Source organism: Hylobates moloch, unplaced genomic scaffold, assembly GCF_009828535.3.
Source record: "Hylobates moloch isolate HMO894 unplaced genomic scaffold, HMol_V3 SCAFFOLD_5, whole genome shotgun sequence".
NCBI classification, from domain to species: Eukaryota; Metazoa; Chordata; class Mammalia; order Primates; family Hylobatidae; genus Hylobates; species Hylobates moloch.
In genome coordinates, this window is record NW_026652280.1 from 57,171,396 (window position 1) to 57,191,708 (window position 20,313).

Below are 20,313 nucleotides of genomic sequence, written 5' to 3' on the forward strand. Positions count from 1 at the left end.
GAATGTTATTCAGCCTTAAAAAAGGAAATCCTGCCATTTGCCACAACATGGATGGAACTGGAGGACATGATGCTAAATGAAATAAGCCAGACATAGAAAGAAAAACATTTTATGATCTCACTTGTATGTAGAATCTAAACCAAAAGTAAAGTCAAATATACAAACACAGAGAATAAAACAGTAGTTACCGGGGGTTAGGGAAAAGGGGAACAAATGGGGAGATGTAGGTCAGAGGATATCAAGTAGCATATATTAGAATGAATAAGCCTAGAGCTCTAATGTACAGGAGGACTATAGTTAATAAAATTTTATGCATTTAGGATTCCGGCTAAATGAGTAGATTTTAGCTGCTCTTACCAAACAAAGGGGCAGGGCGATGGGGATAATTATGTGAGATGCTGAATATATTTGTTTTATTATAGTAACCTTTTTACTATCTATATGTATCCCATAACATAATGTTGTATACCTTAAATATACACATCATATTTTAAATTTTATTTTTAAAATTAAATACTATTGTGTGTCTTTTTTATGTAAAGATTTATTTCATATAAAAACTTTTTAAAAAAATGGTTCAGGAAGAGGCAAAATGAAACGTTTTTACTTGCTCATTGGGGAAAATGTTCACGGAACTTCAGCACCACTAGCAGAGTAAGCTGACAGTAGCATACAGAAGTATGAGGGCTCCTTGGTATGACCTTGGTGCACTGAGATTTTCTGGGAAAATCTGTATTCAGTAATCATAGTTGTATAGCTCCAGGGTCCAACTCTAGATTGCAAAATATTTCCCCTTTTGGACTTCAACTTAACAATAATTCAACAGTGTGACAACTCAGTAGGAAACGGACCTTGAATAAGAGTGATAGGTATCTTCAGCTTGGCCTGGGCTGCCCAGGAAGCTTAGTGGCAGATAAAGTAATCACACCCTATGGCCTTCCGCTCTCACAAAAGAATCACTTGCATTGTGCAAGCCAAGCATATTTCACACAAAACCTTGTTTCCACTTTTCCTCTAAAGTGGTCTTTGGCAGTTTTTTCAGTTCCTAACATTCATTTTTGGTCACAAACAAACCTCCGCTGTGCACTTTGCGGGTATGCTGAACCACTGAGTATTAGAGCTGAAATCGGCCTCAGAGATCATCAAATCCAATCCTGTCATTTCATAGCAAAGGAGTCAGAGGTAGAGGGAGGGGAGATGAGTTGTCCAAAGTCATACAGTGAGAGAAAAGCAGAACCAGGTCAGGAGCTGAGCTGCTGTCCTGATATGAAGCACTTTTTCATGACTCTATGCCACTTCTGAATTAACCACAACACCGTGAGGGAAGATGTCTTCCACATGGCTCAGGGGTGTGGTATTTGCCGTCAGATAACAGTTATTTATTGAGCACCCACAACATGCTAGGGAAATCCTTCAATAGGCTTACAGTCGGGAGAGGAAGACAGACATTAAACAAAGAATCCTAAATGGGTAAGTGCATTAGTGTTGCCAACCATTCAGTGAAGAATAGTCAGTTGCCGTGGGAATGTTATCTCCAGGGCTGATTGGGGCTGTTTATGTCCAGGGCCGAATCTGATTGGTTGATCCTATGACTTAGTGGTTAGATATTAATATGTTGGCTCACCCTAGGTTATGGGCCAAAGATTGTTTACATAATGCATGGGTTACTTAACCCATCTGATTCTGCTCCTCTTGGTTTCTTCTTCCTCATGATTCTACCTCCAGGAAGACAGGTAATGCGAAAGAACTAAAGTTTCTACAGTCTTGTTCTCGCTCAGAACTGCTTTGACAACTGGAGTAGTGAAGTCAACATTTGAATTATCTGTGAGTCCCATGTATTTGTGCTCTCCTCAGGATGGAGCAGGCTGGAGTTTTTAACCTGATATTCCATTTACACAGGTCTTACATTCCTTACATTGATATCAAAACTAAAGCAGTGACTTCAAAATTGCACACGCACCTGAATTTTGAATATTAATCACTCCTCCTCTCCAACACTGTCTTCAATCCCTACCAACATTTTGCAAGAGCCATAATTCAACTGCTCTTGCAAATGCAGTCACCACGGAGGAAGAAGTCCTCTCATGAATCTTTTTGGAAAAGGAGCTCTCATGCCCAAATTCCTTATAATTCCAGGAGCATGTCAAGAAGAAATCATTAAAGAAAATTTCTACACAGCGGACTTCCCACTGGAGAATGAATCACAGGACATTTTTCTAAATCAAGAATGTTTGAATTTGGGGTGTGGGTCACACCTGGAGAAGCCCTCTTCTGCGTCTCTTCCTAGTTTACTTTCTATCCTGGGACCTTCCCCTTACTCTTTCTTTTCCATCTAGTTTGTGAGGTTTCCCTGAACCCCTTCCTTATTTCCCCTTTGTCCCCAAGTTCATTCACATTTTTCTCTTCTTCTGCAATTACTCCCTCCTGGCCATTCCTGGCTTCCCCTGCATCTTCATGGGTGGCCTCTTCCCCCTCCTCCCACTTCCCAGTCTTCTCCTCCCTTCCTCTCCCTAGCCCCAAACATGAGAGCTGCACAAAAGCTGGAACTATGCAGCAAAGAGGGAAAGAGCAAGGCTTCCTCTCCCAGCATTTCCTTCCCCTGGCCAGCAAGTGCCTCAGGGATAGGGCGCTGGCTTGCCTGGCAGGGGACAATGTGTCCAAAGCAGGTTGGCTGTGAATCAGTCTTCAGCTTGGGTCAGTGCTTTCTCTCAGTTGAGAAATTGGGCCAAGTTTGGCCAAAGGCCCATTCGAAGTCCAGTTCTGGAATACGTGTCTATTCCTCTTCTCCATCTACTTTCCCCAGAGATCCCAAGAGGCCAGACAAACTGTTCCCACACCAGGCTCTCATCAGGGTGGCTGGACATCACTTTTCCTCTCCAGGAAAATAATTAGAGTTGAACTTTCCTTTAAGAAAATCCAATGTAGATTCAGAATTAGAGAATAATGTCTCTTTTTACAAAAAGTTTTACCATGGGAGTGGTTTCAATAAAACATGCCTGTGTTACACTGAAAACATGATTCAATTTGCAAATGCTTTGAAGCTACTTTCAGGAATATATTTATTGTGTAAAGTAAGGCACACAATGCAAGCAAGTCATTGTTCAGCCAGGAGGAAGACAGAGCCAGCTTTGCCAGATCACCTTGCTTTTGTGCTGACCTTCTACCTCATATTGTCTCCATCTCTTCCTGCTGTTCTTTCCTGTTCTTCCCACAGGTCTAAGGTGTGGCTACAAAATGTAACAAAGACACTTGCTGGAATGTAGCAAGGTAGGCATTAAATACATATTATTATATTAAAATAACCTGACTTGAATCACACATCTAAAAGAGTATTTTCCTCTAAAGTAGTCATGCTTAAATTTATTGCAATGATGCTGTTATTACTTAAAACCCCATTTTGGAATGTATTTACTTGAATTACTTTGGAATTATATCCAGATCCAGTTTATGAGCCAGACAAAAAATTATAGAGAGGCCTTAGGAATCATCTGGGGCATGCTTAATTTTATAAATGAAGAAAGTGAGCCCACAGAGATTGTGTATTTGTTTTTCTCCAACATCAAGAAGTCATTACTCACTGGGGATGGTGGCTCATGCCTATAATCTCCACATTTGGAGAGGCTGAGGTGAGAGGATCCCTTCAGGCCATGAGTTTTAGACCAGCCTGGGCAATATAGCAAGATCTCATCTCCACAATTTTTTTTTTTAAATTAGCCTGGCATGGTAGTACACACTTGCAGTCCTAGCTACTCAGAAGGCTGAGGTGGGAGGCTCATTTCACCCTAGGAGTTCAAGGTTGCAATGAGCTAAGATTGCACCACTGAAGTCTAGCCTGGGTGACAGAGTGAGACCCTGTTTAACAAAAAAAAAGAAAGAGAAAGAAAGAAAAGAGAGAAAGAGAAAGAAAGAAAGAAAGAAAGAAAGAAAGAAAGAAAGAAAGAAAGAAAGAAAGAAGAAAGAAAGAAAGAAAGAAAGAAAGAAAGAAAGAAAGAAAGAAAGAAGAGAAAGAAAGAAAAGAAAGTTGTTAGCTTATTTTTGTTGTGGAATAAACCAAAAGTGACAGCATTGTTGATTAGTCTTTGATTAATAAACCAAATGCCTTTATTAAACCTGAAAACATTATAAAAGCTACTACTTATTAAACATGTCACCATGTGATAAACCTGTGCCAATCACTTATCACAACCAAAAAGACACACCCATGATATGAGAATGTCCAATTTATGGAGGAGGTAAATAACACTTCGACATTAAAAGTGACATGCTAAGAACCACACAGTTAAGACATGACAGGTAGACTTGGGCCTGGGTATCTCTGCTCTCAAAGCCTGTGAGCTTTTCACAATTCTGTGTTGCACTAAACAAACCAAGAAGCTGTTTGTCTGCAGAATGAGAAACTGTTAGACATTGTTATTATTGTGAAAACTAAGAGAGCTTGCAACTTTAAACAAAGCGTTGTTCACAAATCACACACATAACCACACTTACATACATAGTTTACAAGAGATTGTCGACTGCTAGAGCTGGAGAGAAAATTGAAAAGAATCTAGATCAAGCCTTTATTTTGTAAGTAAAGAGACTGGGGTCTAGAGAGTCTCAGACCTTGTCCTGGGTCTCATCAGTAGCAAGTTCTAGGGCCAAGACTGATGTCTTGCATCTGACAGCCAAAGCTTTCTCCGTCACGCCAGTTGAGGACTCTCATAGGCACGCCCTTGAGCTCTGGGGCAACAACCCAAAGTTGTCACCCAACTCAGGCACATCTTAAGTCCTTCTCAATAAATCATTCTCATGTGTTGAAAAAAGTATCTCTAAGACAACATAGTCACATATTGCCTAAATTCTAAACCTGATAGTTTCTACATCTTCCCATTGACAACTGGAGCAGAAGCCCACTCATTCAGATTAACTGTCATTCTGGAAAACTAATTATAGACATTTACAAAGAAAATCACATGAAAGAAACCAAAAGGAGAACATAAAGGGTATTGGAATCCTATTTCTGTAGCCATCTTCTTTCATGAATTAGGGCCCCAAAGCAGGGAGCAGTTTACTGGCTTACCCAAGTCAAAGCAGTTAGTTAAGGGCAGATCCCAGAAGGTAACTGATTATCCTTTTCGACTGACAGCTCACTGCTGTCCACAATGCTGTCAAGTTGCTTCTCATGCCTTATGTTTCTGAGCGAAAAGGGTCTTTGCCTGCCATGACTGAGATGCCTTGTAACTGCTGTGAAAAATCAAGTCCACTCTAGAAAAGCAAAACATTGCCACCATATTGGAGCTTCTTGTAAGATTTTGCTTCTTTTGAGGTGTGAGCACAGCAGGAGAAACATGGCCACACAGACGAAAGCCACATTTTAGGGACAGGCATTATACACTATCACGACTCACGTTGTGTATAAAGTGAATTTGGATGGCTCAGAGAGAGATCAGATTTCATCCCCCAGGGTTTGCTATGAAATTTCTCTTCTGCAAGCTAGAATGGATAGTCTGCCAGTTGATATGCTGTTTGTTGAGGCTTGGCTTTGCATGCAGCCTGAGCAAGCCACCATGAGAGTAAACAATAAAGAAGAGAACGAACCTTGTGTTCCTTCAAGGACACGGAGTAACTTGCTTATGTTGCATCATCTCCTCTTCCAGTGGATAGTCAACTCTTTAAGGGCCGAGACCATGTCTGAGTCATCTGTGTGCCCATCACCTAGCACAGCACGTGTGGATGCTTACACTAAATATTCACTGAATGAATAAGTAGGTGAATTTCACCTATGAGATAAAACAAGTAGATAGCAACATAAAAGGCTTCAAGTCTTTGCTCTAAAGATAATGCAGATAGCAAGTGACGTTGGAGGTCAGAAAAAAAGTGGGCTACAAGGCCTCTTGGAAGTGTAGGACCTCAACTGGGCCCAGAAAGATGGCTCCAGTTTGGTCAGTGCTAGAAGCTAAGGTGGCTATATTCCAAGCAGAAAAAAATAACGGAAGTAAATGAGCATTAATGGAAACTAATGGAGTGGTAGGCAAAGCTTGGGTATTTCCACCTGGCTGTCCTAGACAGTTTCCTTCAAATCAACATGCCCAAAAATGGAGGTCTCACATTTCCTCCCAAACTACTCCCTGCCCCAGTTGGAAAGCCTACAGCCTAGGCTTGAAACCTGGAGGTCATTTTTCTTTCCATCACAACTAATCCAGCATTAATTTGAGATGTATCTCCCTTATAAATATTTCCTGGGTCCATTTCCTTCTCCCCACGTGAATACCCATGGCCCTAGCCCAGGGTGGCATTGCCTGTCCCATTCCCACTGTTCCTAACTGGTCGCCCTGCCCAAATCACCTACACAATAGGTGATTTCTCATTCCAAAAATGTGACAAAAATTACTATACCATAAGAGGGCACTGTAAAAATACATGCATATAAATGTTCTCTCTATATTTGTAAATGTGGATAGGTACATATATGCATATGTGTGTATGTAGATATATGTATAGCTATGGTCTGTATTACTTACACTATATGTGTATATATACACACCTATGCATATATACACATAATTATACACATACACACACACATATATATATATATATATATATATATATATATAGCTGTAGATACACACATACACATACATGATGGGGGAGTGTATATGTCAGGAAGTCAGGAGAAAGAGAAAATAAGGATAGAATAAGAAAAGGCCAGATAAAAATGTAGGACACAAATATGTGTGACGTAAAGTGCGACATGGTGGCAAAGGAACCTCTCACTTATGCTCTAATTTCCTAGTGGACAATAAAAAGAAGATGAGTTGAGTTACCTAGTTTTCATTGCCAATAAGATTTTTAAAACTCATGCTGTCTAATAAAGTAGAAGCAGAACATTTTTTAGCAATAAGATATGAGAAAAATGTGTCTCTTGAGATCCCTTAATGGAGGCATTGTCTGATGTAATGGACAAGACCTCAATAACATCCTTAAAGCAAATATGACAGCAAATGTATGAAAAATGCTATCTCAACTCAAGCTTAATACATAACAGTAAAATACAATTGAAAATACAATTTCAAAATAGATTTAAGCAATTCAGACCAATTCTGCTGCTCTCCTGTGGTCTCTCTTGACCTGAGGTCGGGGGGCTGTAGATTTTTTATATGATTGTATGATTGGCATGTGCTTTAGGAAATATTTTGTAAATATTTGTTTGTATAGTTGACTTCCTGTTAAAAGTTGGCCTTATGCTAAAAGACAATGAAAAACAAAAACCTTTATTCCATATCACCTAAGGCATTTTTTTTTTAATTCTCAGGAAAAATAAGACCAGGAAAAAATTACCCCAAAATGTTAACTGTGGGACTCTGGGTGGTGGGTGTGTATATTAACTTTTTTTCTTTTTGCTATTCATACTTTTCTGAACATTTGAGTAGAATTACTTTGGCTTCTGTGTTGAGAATAGACTGAGATGGGGAGAGCAGCAGGAGGGAGACCAGGCAGGAAGCTTCTTATTGGCTACATTTTCAGAAAAATGGGAAATGGATATAGTATTTATTTTTATATAAAAACTTTTTTAAAGTACCATAGACCTTGTAATTTCAACTATTTTTAAATATAGACATAAAAAGGACTGGAGGAATATATCCCAAAATGTTGCTAGTAATGGTTTCCATTTGATAAGTTGATGTATAATTTTTTTCATATTGATTATGCCTTTGTATATTTTCCAACGTTTCTACAATGCACATGTATGAGTTTTACAGTTTGAAAATGTAAGAAAATGTGTTTCCTGAGATAACAATTCTGGAACTGTTTTAACATAAAAGGGGAGAATAATTTATCCAAAGTGTACTCTGTTTCTCCCAAAAAATAATCAATTCATTGACTTCTCATTGCCTATTAAATAAAACACAGGTCCTTTAATGTGAGTGGTGAGGCCCTTTAGGACCTTGTCTACTTCTCCAGCTCCCCACTTTTCGATTTATCTGTCAGCAACACCACACTGCCCGTAGCTCTTCCATGCTGCAAGCCCTTATTCGTGCTGTACTCTTTCCTAGAGCACCCTCCCCTGCCTTTCTTTCCCCTCCTCTCAATGCACACCTCACTTAGCTAATGTAGTCACAATTGAGCCCAGTTGTCCCCTTCTCTGGGAAACCCTCCTGAGCCTCTCTTCTCTGCAAAGCCACCTCCAGTCAGTTTCCATACGTAACACCTTCATAACCCCTATCACAGTGAAATTAAATACGTTTACCTCTCTGTCTCCCCTCCATGTGAACTATGCACGTCATTCATCTTTGCTTACCTGGCATGAGTATTGTTGAATGTCACAGAGGTGTTCCGTGATCTTTCTCACACAGATTACAAGAGGATCAAAGGCCCAATTCCCCTGTGTTCTTCTCAACACAGCCTGTGCTTTATTCTGTGGAAAGGCACAGGATGTCTGACAATGATCAAAATCACTTGTGATGAGACCGTGGTAGTCACGTGAGGGTTCTCTTTCTGGGCCTATTGCTGTCCCTCCATGTTCTTGGATGCTGTGTGTGAACTCACAGACCCCTGAAGCTCCAACTTCTTTATCTGACGGATGAGGCCCTTGGTGTCCAGAGGCTGTGACTTATCCCCTGCTCCAGAGCTGATGGGCTTTATTGTGTCCTTCAATTTCAGTGCATTTTCCACATCAGAGATAGGTAGGCAATTCTGTATGAGAATATAATCAAGTTTTTTACTGATACATAATATTTGTGCATATATATGGAATACACGTGTTATTTTCTTACATGCATAGAATGTGTAATGATCAACTCAAGGTATTTAAGGTGTCCATCACCTTGAGTATTTATCATTTTTTAAGTCTTGGGAATATTTCAAGTCCTCTCTTCTAGATATTTTGATATATACATTATTGTTAATTATAGTCACCCTGTTCTGTTATCAAACATTAGAACTTATTCCTTCTATCTAACTGTATGTTGGTATGCTTTAGCCAATCTCTCCTTATCCCCCACTGACACCCAAAAAGTTTTCCCAGTCACTGGTATTGATGCAAGATAGGCAAACCCCCAAATTGGGGCTTAGCCAGGGAGGGTTCTTGGCTTTGCCCAGGAAAGAATTCAAGGGCAAGCTGGTGGTGTCAGACAGCAACTTTTATTGAAGCAGCAGTGTACAGCAGAAGCAGAGGTACTGCTCCTTGCAAAGCAGGGCTACCCCAGAGGCAGTGGCCCAAAATGGCAGCTCAGAGGCAGTTCTGCACTCATATCTACACCCACTTTAATATATGCAAATTAAGGGGCAGTTTATGCAGACATTTCTAGAATGAGGATAGTAATTTCTGGGTTGTCACCATGGAGAGGGGCAGTAACTACCAGGTGTTGCCATGGAAATGGTAAACTGACATGACATACTAGTGTATATGTCTTACGGAAAGCTGCTTTTGCCACAGACCTGTTTTAGCTAGTCCTCAATTTGGTCTGGTGCCTTAGCCCTGCCTTGGGAGTCAATTCTGCCTCCTACCTCAGTAGCTATCATTCTACTCTCTACCTTCATGAGATCAACCTTTTAAGCTCCCATATACAAGTGACAATATGCGATATTTGTCCTTCTGGCTTATTTCACTTAAGATAATGACCTCTAGTTACATCCATGTTGCTGCAAATGACATGATTTTATTCTTTTTTATTGCCAAATTGTATTCCATTGCATGTATATACCACATTTTCTTTATCCATTTGTCCATTGATGGACACTTAGGTTGACTCCATAACTTTGCTGTTGTGAATAGTGCTGCCAAAAATATGGGGTGTAGCTATCCCTTTGATACACTCATTTCCTTTCCTTTGGATAAATATCCAGTAGTGAGGTTGCTGGCATGTAGGTCTATTTTTAGTTTTTTGAGAAATTCCCATACTGCTTTTCATAGTGGCTGTACTAATTTACATTTACCAATAGTGTATAAGAATTTCCTTTTCTTTACTTTCTCACCAGCAACTGTTCATTTTTGTCTTTTTAATAATAGCCCTTCTAACTGGAGTAAGATAATATCTCATTATTGTTTGATTTGCATTTCCCTGATGATTAGTGATGTTGAGCATTTAAAAATATACCTGTTGGTTATTTAATGTTTTCTTTTAAGAAATGTCTATTCATGTCTTTTGGCCACTTTTTATGAGCTTATTTGTTTATTTTCTGTTGAGTCATTTGCATTTCTTGTATATTCTGGATATTAGTCCCTTGTTTGATTTGTAATTTGCAAATATTTTCTCCCATTTTATAGGTTGTCTCTTCACTCTGCTTATTGTTTCCTTTGTTGTGCAGAAACTTTTTAGTTTACTGTAGTCCTTTTTGTCTATTTTTGGTTCTGTTGTCTGTGCTTTTGAAGTCTTAGCCATAAAATCTTTGCCTAGACCAATGTCTTAAATTGTTTCCCCCAAGTACTCTTCTAGGAGATTTATAGTTTTAAGTCTTACATTTAAGTCTAATTCATCTTGAGTTGATTTTTTTTATATCTATGCTGAGAGATAGGGATCTAGTTTCATTCTTCAGCACGTGGCTATCCAGTTTTTCCAGCAATATTTATTGAATAGAGTGTCCTATCCAATGTCCAATGTATGTCCTTGGTGCCTTTGTTGAAAGTCAATTGGCTGCAAATACATCAATTTATTTCTGGTTCTTTACTCTTTTCTGCTGGTCCACGTGTCTGTTTTGATATCAATATCATGCTGTTTTGGTTACTATAGTCTTGTAACATATTTTGAAGTTAGGTGGTATGATGCCTTCAGCTTTATTCTTTTACTCAAGATTGTTTTGTCTATTTGGTCTCTTTTTTGCTTCCATAGACGTTTTAGGATTTTTTTTTTCTATTTTTGTGAAAAATGACAATGGTATTTTGATAGAGACTGCATTGAATCTGTAGATTTCTTTGGGTAGTATGGTCATTTTAATGATATTAATTCTTCCAACCCAGGAACATGGGATGTCTTTCTATTTGTTTGTGTTCTCTTCAATTTCTTTCATTAGTGTTTTGCAGTTTTCCTTGTAGAGGTATTTCACTTAACTGATTAAATTTATTCCTAGGCTTTTAGTTAGTTTTTTCTGTAGCTATTGTAGATAGAATTACCTTCTTGACATCTTTTTCATCTAATTCATTATGGGGGTATAGAAACACTACTGATCTTTGTTTGTTGATTTTGTATTCCACAACTTTGCTGAATTTATTTATTAGCTGTAAGAGCTTTTTGGTTTTCTAAATATAAAATCCTATCATCAGCAAAGAGGGACAATTTAATTCCTCTTTTCAAATTTGGATGCCTTTTATTTTTCTTTCTTGCCTGATGTCTTTGGCTAGGACTTCCAGTACTGTGTTGAATAGGAGTAGTGAAAGTAGGCGTTCTTGTCTCTTTTCAGTTCTTAGAAGAAAAGCTTTTAGTTTTTCCCCATGTTAGCTGTGGGTTTGTCATATATAGCTGTTATGTTGAGATATGCTCCTTCTATGCCTAGTTTATTGAAAGATTTTAATGAAGTTATACTGGATGTTAATAAATGTTGTTTTCTGTGTCTATTGAGATGAACATGTGGATTTTGTCCTTCATCTGTTTATGCAATGTATCACATTTATTGATTTGCATATGTTGAGCCATCCTTGCAACCCTGGGATAAATCCCACTTGATCATGGTGTATTGTCTTTTTGATATGCTCTTGCATTTTGTTTGCTAGTAATTTGTTGAGGATTTTTGTCTCTATGTTGATCAGTGATATTGGCCTGTAGTTTTCTTTTTTGTCACATCTTGGTCTGGTTTTGTATCAGGGTGGTGCTGGCATTATAGATTGAGGTAGGGAGAATTCCTTCTTTTTAAATTTTTTTGTAATAGTTTGAGAAGAATTGATATCAGTTCTTTGTAAGTTTAGTAGAATTCAGAAGTGAATTTATCTGGTCCTAAGCTTTTGTTTTTTGGAAGAATTTTTATTACTGATTCAATTTTTCTACTCATTATTGGTCTGTTCAGGCTTTTTATTCCTTCCTGATTCAATCTTGGTAGGTTGTATGTGTCCATAAATAGATCCATTTCCTCTAAATTTTCCAGTTTGTTAGTTTATAATTGTTTATAACAACGTTTGATGATCTTTTGTATTTCTGTGGTATCACTTGTAATGTCTTCTTTTTGTTTCTAGTTTGGTTTATTTGGGTTTTCTCTCTTTTTTCTGATTAATCTACTTAGGAGTTTATTGATCTTGTTTATCTTTTCAAAAAACTAACTCTTCATTTAACTGATTTTTGATATTGTATTTTTAGTCTCTATTTTGTTTAGTTCTGCTCTGATCTGTATTATTTTTGTCCTATTAATTTTGGGTTTGGTTTGTTCTTGCTTTTCTAGTTATTTCAGGTGCATCATTAAATTGTTTATTTGAAATCTTTCTACTTTTTAAATGTAGGAGTTTATTGCTGTGAATCCTGTCTTCACAATGCATTTGTTGTATCTGATAGGTTTTGGTATGTCATGTTTCTATTTTCATCTGTTCCAGTAATCTTTTTTATTTTCCTCTCAATTTCTTCTTTGACCCATTCATCATTCAGGAGCATGTTGTTTAATTTCCATGTATTTGTACAGTTTTCAAAGTTCTTCTTGTTATTAATTTCTAGTTTTATTCCATTGTAGTCTGAGAAGATATTTAATTTGATATCAATTTTTAAAAATTTGTTGAGACTTTTCTTGTGTGCTAACATATGGTCTATCCTGGAGAATGTTTCATGTGCTGATAAGAATAATGCATATTCTGTAGCTATGGGATGAAATGTTCTGTAAATATATGTTAGGTCCATTTGGTCTAAAGTGCAGTTTAAATCCAAAGTTTCTGTCTAAATGATTTGTCTAATACTGAGAGTGTGGTATTGAACTCTTCAACTATTTTTATGTTGAATTCCATCTCTCCCTGTAGATCTAATAATATTTGCTTTGTATACCTCAGTGCTCTGATGCTGCATGCATGTATGTTTAGAATTGTTACATCCTCTTGCTGAATTGATTCCTTTATCATATAATAACCTTCTTTTACTCTTTTTACTGTTTTTGCCTTAAAATCTGTTTTAACTGATATAAAGGTAGCTACTCCTGCTCTCTTTTGGTTTTCATTTGCATGGAATATACTTTTCCATCTCTTTACTTTCAGTCTATATGTGTCTTTACAGGTGAGACATGTTTCTTTGTAGGCAGCATATAGTTAGGTCATTTGAAAAATTTCACTTAGTCATTCTATATCTTTTAAATGGAAAATTTAATTCACTTACATTCAAAGTTATTATTGATATGTCAGGGTTTATTTTTATCATTTTATTAATTGATTTCTGGTTGTTTTGTATATCCTTTCTTTCTCTCTTATGTTTTATCATTGTCACTTGGTGGTTTTCTGTGGTTATAATATTTGCATCCTTTCTATTCCTTATTTGTGTGTTTGCTCTACCAGTGGGTTTTATATTAATACTTTCGTGTGTTTTTATGGTAGTAGATATTGTCCTTTCACTCCCAGGAATAGGACTCCCTTAGGCATTTCTTGTGGGATTAATCTAGTGGTGGTGAATTCCCTCAGCTTTTGTTTACCTGGGAAAGACTTCATTTCCCCTTCACTTATGAAGGATAACTTTGTATTTGGACGTCTAAATCTCTTAGTAGACTTGGGAAGTTTTCAGCTGTTGTTTCATTAAATAAGCTTCATATTCTTTTGGTTTTTTTCTTTCTTTCTGGCAGTCAAATATTTGCATTTTTGCTGTCCAAATACAGGAAGCTCAGAGATCCCCAAACAGATGCAATTTTAAAAGATCTTCTCCATGGCATGTTGTAGTCAAAATGTCAAAATTCAAAGACAAAGAGAAAATGCTAAAAACAGCAAGAGAAAAGCATCTAGTCACTTACAAGTGAACCCCCATCAGACAAACAGTGGATTTCTCAGAAGAAACCTTAAATGCCAGGAGAGAATGGGATCATACATTCAAAGTGCTGAAAACAAACCTGCCAGATAAGGATACTATACACAGCCAAGTTATCTCTTCAGGCCTCCCAGTGATACATGCAGGTGTTGGTTGTAGCAGGAAGGGGTGGGGTGATACCCAGGCCCCTAGTGGAATGTCCAGGTGGGGGTGGCAGTGACTGTGTGGCAGACCCACTGCTGGAGAGGGCAGGGTTGTTTTCAGTGGCAGCAGCCACAGGCAGGCAGCTGGAATGCGTGAACTTCAGCCCCAAGTGATGGCTTTGGGTGGAACAGCCTGTCTTTAGAGCACTTGCCTATGTGTAGCAGTCTCGCTACTGGGAGTGGTCATGCATTGACTCCAATGGAGGCAGCCAGCAACGATGGCAGCTACTTATGGGATGTCAATGGGGCTCCAGGGATGTGAAGATGAAGGGGTTGCTGAGCCCCAAGGCAGGATGCAGTTTGGTAGTGGCTGAGCTCTCAAAATGGCACCATGCTGAAGCTGCTTAGGACTTGAGGTGTGCGGGGGGCCCAATGTGAGCTCCACCTCTGGAGCAATGCCGCTGTGCAGTTTCCAGGCAGCTCTCTAGGTTTGTCTCAGGGCATGGGAGAGTCGAGGGGCTCTTCCATGGCTTGGAATGCAGGAGCTCAGAGTGGGAATGTGGAGTGTTGGGTGTTGGGGATCACTTACTTACCTTTTACTTGCATTAGGAAGCCTCTCCTGCTTCCCAGCTGATCTCAGCTGAGCAAGCTGCCTGGCTTCCTTCTCCTTCCTCTTTTTTTTTTTTTTGTCTTGCTTCCAGTGAGGTTAAGCCTCTCTTTCCTTGCCTTAGATGTTTCCTGCCACTTTTCTGTTGAATTCCAGTTTTATCTCTTAGATGATCTATTCAAAGTGTGATTATCTACTTGTAATTTTGGTTTTTCTTTGTGGAAGCGATGAGTACCAGAACCTCTAGTCAGCCATCTTGAAACCCTTCCCAACAATCGGGTTTTTATCTGCTCTGAATATGACATTCAAATACTAGCTCTCCTTTTACTAACTCAAATCTGTTTGTCACTACAAAGCAACCAGTTTCCAGTTTTATCCAAGGTTTCTTCTGGTGGCAAAGACTGCTTTGTGTTCACCAGAACCTATTTCCCCTTCTTCCTGGGCCCACAGCTACACTGCCTCCCTTTCAGTTCGGTGTGGCCGTGAGACTGAGTTCTGGCCAATAACATAGGAGTGGAAGTGAGGAACATCCTTTCCAGGCCTAGCCCATAAAAAGTTCCCATTGAAAACTCACCATTCGTTCTCTTCCTATGTCTTCCTGCAGGTTGCTGACATCTAGGATGACTTGGGAAGTTACACGTTGAGTACAGAATAGCCTTTCTCAGCCCAGGTTCTTGAATGTTATGTGTGAAGCAGAGCACTCCTGCTCTCATAACCAATTAGTGACCGGACAAGAAATAAACTTCTCTTGTCTTAAGCCTTAGACATTTTGGATTTGTTAGCACTTTGAATTGCCTTAACTTTTGTGACATGCCACACATTTTCCATGCTCTGAGCAGTGAAAGACTCGTAGAATGTAGTGTTTAACATGATCTTTTTGTGAAGTGATCATCAATGTAGTGTTCCTCCAAAGGAGAAACAATGGCAATTCATCCTCACTGATCCTTTTATTGCTTTTATTGTGTGAACCTAGGATAAAAATTTATTATTTTTTTTTGACAGGTTCTTGCTTTGTCCCCCAGGCTGGAGTGCAGTGGCATGACTGTGATTCACTGGAATGTCTACCTGCCAGGTTCAAGCGGCCCTCCCACCTCAGCCTCCTGAGTAGCTGGGACCACAGGGGTGTGCCACCATGCCTGACTAATTTTTGTATTTTTTTTAGAAATGAATTTTCACCATGTTGCACGGGGTCTTTAACTCCTGAGTGATCTGCCTGCCTCAGCCTCCCAAAGTGCTAGGATTGCAGGCCTGAGCCACTGTGCCTAACCTATCTTCTAAGTACACACCTACTAATTGCTGCAAAGATACTTACTTTCATTCTAAGTGTGGATTTGGCAAAGAGCCAGATCGTAAGTACTTTAGGCTTTGTGATCTACATATAGCTTCCATCACCTATTCTCCTTTGTTTGTCGTTGTTGTTTTTTAAACAAAACTTTATAAGTATAGGAAACACCCTTAACTCATATGCCATACAAAAATGGGCTGCAGGCTAGATTTGGCCCACGGGTCCTGGTTTGTACCTTACAAAGTAGGCAACAGGCCATATTTGGCACACAGAACCCCTATACTGTGAGATCAAACAGCCTCATACTCCAATGCCTTTCTAGGCTGCTTCTAAATAGCGCATATTCCATAATGTATTGCAGATGAAGCTTCTCAGGCCCACATCTTCCATTGGCCTAACAGCTCCTCCAGCACGGGGATTCTTGCTCACTCCTCTCTCCTCAGGGCCACAGCACAGAGAGAATACTCTTGAAAGATTTTGGTAAGTGAGTCAATACTCAAAGTGTGTGTGTTCTAGAAGGTATTATTTCTAATATTTCTGAACTTGGGTGTCACAAAGGTGGCCGTTTTGGGAAGCATATACTATCTACTGAATTACTTTCTCTAGCCAGCTCCTCAGAGGGGATGGACTGTGTATACTGAGAATGGGGAGAAAGGGAGTAGAAGGAGAACAGGCTTTGAAGTCAGAAGACCCCAATTTAAATCCTACTCCCCCCTTTTGCAAGGCATGCATCATTGGAATACCTTGGCTGGGTGTCTTTCTGGGCTTCCATTTCCTCATCGGAATAAAGAGGGTCATTTACTCCACATAACAGCTCTATCTCAAGGGCCAAAACAATGTTTGCCATATAATCGGTGTTCAGAAGATAGCAGTGATGGTAAAGGTATCTGCTTCACATATAACATTCAGGAACCTGGGCTGAGAAAGGCTTTTCTGTACTCAACGTGTAACTTCCCAAGTCATCCTAGATGTCAGCAACCTGCAGGAAGACATAGGAAGAGAGCGAATGGTGAGTTTTCAATGGGAGCTTTTTATGGGCCAGGCCTGGAAGGGATGTTCCTCACTTCCACTCCTATGTTATTGGCCAGAACTCAGTCTCACAGCCACACCGAACTGAAAGGGAGGCAGTGTAGCTGTGGGCCCAGGAAGAAGGGGAAATGGGTTCTGGTGAACACAAAGCAGTCTTTGCCACCAGAAGAAACCTAGAGACTCCTGCTGCAAGATCAGGGAGATCCCAAGAGGCCCCAGAAATGCAGCCTTTGAGCCAAAATATTACTAATTGTCACCAGGCTTGGGCTAGAGCAATGGGTCTCAACCAAGGGTAATCTTTCACCCCACAGGGCATGTGGCAATATCTGGAGACAGTCATTATGGTTGGAAGGGGCGATGCTATTATCTGGCGGGTAGGGGCCAGGGAAACTGCTAAACATCCTACATGGCACAGGACAGCCCCACACAACAGAGATATTCCCATCCAAAATGCCAATAGCATATAGGTTGAAAAACTCTGGAGTGGATGAATGAGTTCTCTCATTTGCCCATAATAGGAAAGATTCCCAGAGCCTCCCACAGGGACCTGCAGGGTGCCCTGAGCATGTCCCTGCCCAGGAAAGTCTTACCTTGAACAACTCTGATCTTGGCCATTCAGTAGGAAAATCCAGTGTAGGTACCATCCAAGGAAGGGGTCAACTCTGGGTACCAGAGAAGTGGAATGTCTTGAAGGAGAGATGGAGGCAAAGGTCACCACCGTGTCATCAGATTATCTAGAGCAGAGTAGAGATCTTGTACTAGAGAAAACCGTCATTAAGCCCAAATCATAGATACTGGAAGAGGAAAGGCTTGGTCAGAAGTGGTGACCAGGTTTTGCTCTGCCATATACTTTTACATCCTCTTCAGGGAATGATAAATGATAATGTGGCCTTCTACTTTTCTCTTTGAAAAAATGAAAAATGAATGTTTAATGAGCTACTGCTTTCTGCTAGACCTCTAACCTTCAGGGATGGTTTTCAGCCTGAGCATCCCAGCTTTCCACTTCACTGGGCTCCAAACTCCTCATGAGGAGTGTCTTTTTTCTCTATCGGAAGAATCCTGATGTTGGAAAATCTCTGCAGGGATCTGGCACCTGGTTTAGGACAACAAAAAGATCTCTAAAACTCAATCAACAAAGGTCCAAAGGAACTAGGTTGGAACTTCTGTTCCTGAGTAAATCTTTAAAATTTTGGTAGAGGTAAATGTGGAATAATGTAAATAAAGCCACCTTTCATTCATTTTCTAGAGATTAATTAAGCACCTGTCAATACCAAGCAAGTACAGGGAGTAGAGAAATACAGACAAACGAGTGAAAGAATGCCTTGGTTTGCAAGGATGACACATGAACAGACAATTACAATTCAGGGCGATGGGTGTCGAGTGGGGGTGCACTTACGTCAGGTCGCTGGTCAGAGAGTGAGAGGAGGGGCTAGGAGACTTTCCAGAGTAAAGGAAAACTGAGCTGAATCCTATGTTTTTCTCCCCTCTTCTTTCATTTCCCTTTTTCTAGATTTCTCAATATTGGCTCCATTCACTGGGAAAATGTGTACATACCTCCAACTTCTCTCAAAGGAGTTCCTTACTCAAAAGAAGGAAGGAAAGAAGGAAACCTACGGCAGACCCCGTTGGGTCCCTGCCTACATCAGGGTCCCTTGGCCCCTACAATTGTCATACTGGTGACCCTCACCACCAGCAACTGCAGGTCTCCACACTGGGGACTTTTTTGGTTAAGGGGTCTGCTGAGCCTGCAGATAGGGCAGGGCAGGCAATGCCTGGGGGTTGATGTCCCTGGACTAACCCTGAGCCAAAGGTGAAGAAGACTTCATGTTTCAATGTCCTGGCTTCCTTGCCACTAGGGAGGGAGAGCTCTAGATGCATCCTACACCATCTCCCAGATGTCCCCAGTGGGATGGCGCCTCAGCTGCTCACAGCAGTGACCTACACTGCTATACCGTGCTAGTGTACCACACCCTACATTAGCTTCCCTCCCCACCACCCGGCTGGTGCTCCCACTCAAATCCCAGCCTAAGAGTCTGCTTTTGGAGAGCCCAGACGAAGGCAAAGCAAGTGGTGAGTAAATACACTTGCTCATCCAGGGTTTAACCAGTGTGTGCACCTTTGGTAAGACTGTTCACATGTCATAGGAAATAGATTTTTGGCCTTCAGGTAAACCTATGCAGTTGCAAATGGCTTGAAGAATTAGGGAGCTATCCTGAAATAAGGTCACTGACATGCCCAGGTGCCGGGAAGCTCCTCTGGGGCCAGAGGCACTGATGTGCAGGTTGTGGGGGCCTATTCACAGTGCTCTGCTGGACATTTCCCAGCCGAGGCAGACCCAGGCAGAAACTGTCCCAGAGACCCAATTGATCTGCTGGGGCATCGCGGCTGGCACTTCCTAATCCAGCATCACAGCATATGATTCGGATATGACCAACCACAGTAGGTACAATTTTCATTTCCTTCCTCATGTCCCCACTGGCAGTCCAAAAGTCATTTATGGCTAGTTTCAAAATCCATGATATTTTTGCAAATGTGTATGTGCATAATGTGTGTGTCTATGTATGGTGCTTTATGACCTAATGATGCTTTAATTAAGTTGGTATTCAAATAAGCTTGAATTCTCAGAGTTCCCTGGAGATGCAGCTTATGGAATAGCAGATGATGGGGAAGGATAGTCCATGATTAAAACATCACATGGGATAAATGCCAAAGCAAAGGTCCCACCCCAGGAGAGTTACGAATTGACTGCACCGCTTCTCATCTCCACCCCCTCAATCATTGCTGATGGGCAGAGGGAAACCATTTTCTGCCATCTGGTTTTTGCAAAAGTCAGGCAGTAAGCTCCTTGGGACAAGGATCTTATCTTGTGTAGTTCAAGAATGAGCACATGGCTGCGTACACTCCAAAAGCCCTATTAGTACTGAATGCAATCATAAAAATAGCCCAACCATGGACCTTCGATAACGTCCCTGCCGTCGGCTCAAACCTGAGTCACTGTGTCTGAAGGGCACTGGGTTCCCCAGGCGGATACCTTATGTCTTACAAATAAGCACCACATCAGCTGATAAAGTGACTGGGCCATTGTAAAAATCATACAGTAGTTCCTAGGATGCTAGAAAAACAGCCGTTAAACCACAACTTATTTTTCCCTTGGTGTTTGATTTTGGCAATGCGTTCTTTTCAAATGAGAACTATGCCAAACATCTTGTATGAACTCTTCTAGTCAGCAAGTATGTGAATGACCTCTCTATGGCATGCCAGAAACAGGGCCAGGAGAGGAGAAAGGAAGAGCTGTGGCTGAAGCATGCTGGGCTCAGAACCCTTGCTCTGCAGGAAGGAGACAGCTCAGAGCAG